The sequence below is a fragment of the Jaculus jaculus genome, chromosome 8, assembly GCF_020740685.1.
Source record: "Jaculus jaculus isolate mJacJac1 chromosome 8, mJacJac1.mat.Y.cur, whole genome shotgun sequence".
Taxonomy (NCBI): Eukaryota; Metazoa; Chordata; class Mammalia; order Rodentia; family Dipodidae; genus Jaculus; species Jaculus jaculus.
The window spans coordinates 120,339,480-120,343,942 of NC_059109.1; positions in this window are offsets into that span (position 1 = coordinate 120,339,480).

The following is a 4,463-nucleotide window of genomic DNA, read 5'->3' on the forward strand; positions in this document are numbered from 1 at the left end:
ATTTAAAAAAAAAACCATGCCTTAAAGAGATTTGTTGTAGCTCTTTAACTTTTCGTATTTCTCCAGTTATATCAAATTGTAACATAAAGAAACCTAAGAGATATTTCTACCTGAAGCCGGGCGTGGGGATGGGACTTGCCTTTAATCTCAGCACTTGGGAGGTTGAAGTGGGAGGATCACTGTGAGTTCGAGGCCAGCCTGAGACTACGCGGTGGATTCCAGGTCAGCCTGGGATACAGCAAGATCCTCCCTTGAAAAACCGAAATAAACTAAAACGTTACCTGGAGCAACATTTCAGCTTACAGGGCGTGGAAACCATATTGGAAAGATGCAAAGGTGACTAGAAAAGCAAGTCAGGGAATCGAACTTCCTGACCACACTGGACAGTAACAGGGCTGACACTGAAATCCACACAGAGGAGGTCTGGCAAAGGCTCCTACTTCCTAAATGCTTTCTTCAGTGGTTCCCACTTACCCTTCCCCCTCCTTATATTTTTTGCCTGGACTCTTCTATCATGATAGTCATGGTAGAAGGTCTAGATATTTCATTTTTTATGCATTCATTTGTTTTTACTTCTTTATTTTTAATTTACTTTTATTATTGACAACTTCCAAAATTGTAGACAATAACCCATGGTAATTCCCCCCCCCATTCCCACTTTCCCCCTTGAAACTCCACTCTCCATCATACTCCTTTCCTCTCTCAATCAGTCTCTCTTTTATTTTGATACCATGGTACTGAGAAGAGGTGACAGAGGAGTGCTCAGCACTGCAGTATCTCTATCACACCTTCCAAGGCTCAGAGTCCATTGCAGAAGAGATGGCAGAAAGAATATAAGAGCCAAAGGAAGAGTAGGACTCCTTACAACGTGCTCCCTCCAACACAAAATGGCCTGGATATCCATGACCTCACAGTGCCTGACACTACCTACACAAGAGCATCATAATAGGAGGAAAAGAACATTCATTAATTTATTGAAAGGTATATCCCTTAGTGCCAAACACAAAGGTATTTGGTTAGGTTACCTGTCTCAACTCAAAAATAAACACTGAGGTTTCCAAATATGGAAGTATATGAGCCTTTTGGGAAATGGAATAGTTAAAAGATATGGTTTACGGGCTGGAGAGATGGCTTAGTGGTTAAGCGCTTGCCTGTGAAGTCTAAGGACCCCGGTTCGAGGCTTGATTCCTCAGGACCCATGGACCCATGTTATCCATATACACAAGGGGGCGCAAGCATCTGGAGTTCGTTTGCAGTGGCTGGAAGCCCTGGCGTGCCCATTCTCTCTATCTCTCCCTCTTCCCCACCCCCGTCACTCTCAAATAAATAAATAAACAAGATACGGTTTACAAAAGTTAGGGATAAAATGCACTGGCTCTTTGGTTTATTTTGCACCACTCATTTTTCCATAGAATTATGCCAAAACTACTTACAGCCATTCTGGGTGAACTCAGGCTGTCCTCTACACTGAGTTCCATCTACAACACACGAACACTACATATCTCCTCACATTCATTGGCCGGCATGGAAAATCCTAAATGCTAACTATCTCAGAGATATCATATGAAAAAGCCTACTTACTTTCCTTAAGATGCCTTAAGGAATTTCTACAAGCATATTCTGTTTCTTTTTAAACAAAATTCTATATTAAAATAGATATTGCAATTTTTATCTTGGCAAAATAACTAAATAAATTCAGGGGCTACAGAGATGGCTCAGTGGTTAATGGTACTTACTGCCCCCCCTTTCTGAAACTTATAAATAAAAATATTTTAAAATTAATCAGTTAATCTAATTGCCAGTCAGCATCATAATTAGTGCTCCAAAGCCCTGAAACTAGCCTACTAGACCATGAGTCCGCACCTACAGGGCTTTGAGAGGAACCCCTGGTTCTGGTTGTTATTCATGTCAATTTTGATTTAAAGGGGAAATACCAGATCCCAGTTCTAAATAGGTCCATTCTAGCTCTTCCAGCCTTCCAGCCTGGGCTCCACGCTGTTCTTTTCCTGAGAAAGTAGGAGAGCTTGGAATTGCTCTCTCTGCCGTAAATCCGATATACCTTGAAGTCAAAGTGGGGCTACCCAGGGCTGAACTGGGGGCTCTGGAGAACTGGGCTTTGTCTCGGGCTTGCTTTGTACTCGCGTACCTTTTTTAGAACTGAAGCCCCATCTTGACCTCCAGTCCACTTGGCTGGGGCTCAAACACCTGTCTGGCCTGAAGATCCTCTCCCTACACATTGATGTCATTCCTCAACCCGGGCAGCCTGCCCGCAGCCTGACCCGGCTTGACTGCCCCTTGTAGGAGGTTCCCGCTGTCCTCTTCCGCCCTCAGCTCAGACCTCTGTGGATTTTCCTTCCAGACTGGCTAGAGTCATGGTCACCACTTGCCGTTTGATACAAGCCCTGTGCCATCCTGCTGGCCTGTGTTTCTGTACAATGAGTTTCTGGTCCATTAAGGCATGAGATGGGGAGTCTTGGAAATGCAAATTCTCCACGCTAGGTGAAGACGGTGGCCCAGAGAAGGGAAGCACATCCCCACCCCCACCCATGCCACACCGAGTGTGATAAAACTTCAGCCCCAGAGCAATATGGGTCTTGGAACATTGTTACAGTTCCACACCCAGGGTTTATTTCTTCTGTGTCCTTATATACCTACAAGGGAATTTTAGCGAGGCATGATGGCAGTTGCCTATAATCCCAGCTCTTGGGAGGCAGAAGCAGGAAGATGACTGCAAATGCTAGGTTAGCCTGGAGAACACAGTAAGTCCTAGGCCAGCCAAGGATACATAGTGAGACCCTGTATCAAAAAAAAAAAGGGGAGGGGGCTGGAGAGATGGCTTAGTGATTAAGGCACTCACCTACAAAGCCAAAGGATCCTGGTTTGACTCTCCTGGACACACAAAAGCCAGATGCACAAAGGGGCACATGTATTCATTTGCAGTGGCTGGAGCCACTGGCATGCCCATTCTCTCTCTCCCCGCCATGCCTGCCTCTTTCTCTCCCTCAAACAAATAAACAATATATATAGGATAAGTTTTTTTCTAAGACCGTGTACTTAACAGGTAATTTTTTTTTCACAAAAGTAGTCAAGATCCTTCATTGTTTTGTTTTTAATTTTTTTAATTAATTTATTTTTTATTAATTAGTTTTGTACTCAGCAAATACAGTCAATTTGGTACCATTATTAGGCTCATCCATTACCTACCCCCTCCCCTTGGCCCCTTCTTGTTGAGATATATGGGTCATGCATTCTGGAGTTAGCCCAGAGTTATGGGTAGGATAAATGTCTGCACATCATGACCCAACATGTGGCTCTGACATTCTTTCCACCTCCTCTTCCGCAAAATTTCCCTGAGCCATGTTGGGTTCAATTTTGGTCTGCTTCAATGATGAGGTGTTGGGGGCCTCTGGGTCTCTGGATCTCTGATTTGATAGGAGTTGACTTTTCTCTGTGTTGAGCTCCTTCACCCTTGTGCTGGTACCCGGTTCACCAAGGAAACAGCACCCTTGCTTGTTTCGCCCATTGTTCTTAGTGTCAGCTGGGGCCCTTTTGAGGTATGATGGGGTGGCTCTCTCCTTAGGATCTACATCTATCTGAAAAAGAGAAGCAGATTCTCCAACAGAGAGTAAGTTAGCACCAGACAAATGAGATAACCCTTATGTTTTTATAGAGAATTTAATAGGTGTAGGCCCTCTTGTAGCTCACAATTGGTGGTAGCTTGATAATGGAGAGCAGGCTTATGTTTGGCTATGGTTATGACTTGTTTCCCAGCTCCAGCTATGGGTCCTGTACCACTGAGGGGATCAATTAGCCAAATCAAGAGCAGTTGGTTTCCCACCATGGCTGTGTGCCACTATTGCACTTGTGTGGGCATCACAACAGGTAATTTGCTACTAAGTAGGTTAGCCCATGAGTTGCTTGTACAGATCTTGGTCATTTTCCCCCAGTCGCCCATGTAGCACCTTCTGGCACTAGACAGTCTGGGGACTGACTCTTTTCCAGCTTCTAGCCACATTAGCCAGCTGCACAAGGGGCACATGAGTCTGGGGTTCATTTGCAGTGGCTACAGGCCCTGGCACACCCATTCTCTCTCTGTCTGTCTCTTTTCTACCTCTTTCTCTGCTTGCAAATAAATAATTTTTAAAAATTAACGAACAACTTCTGTTTTGCTTTAGACCCAGAAGTTAACCATCTAGCTAAACCAAGAACAGAAATGTGTTTTGCCTTATAGATGTTAAAAGAAATACATTCAACTTCCCTTTTAAAAAATATTTATTATTTATTTGACAGAGAAAGAGGGAGAGAGAGAGAGAGAGAGAAAATGGGTGCTCCAGGCCCTCCAGCCACTGCAAGCAAACTCCAGATGCACGCACCCCCTTGTGCATCTGGCTAACATGAGTCCTGGGGAATCAAACCTGGGTCCTTTGGCTCTGCAGGGAAACACCTTAACCACTAAGTCATCC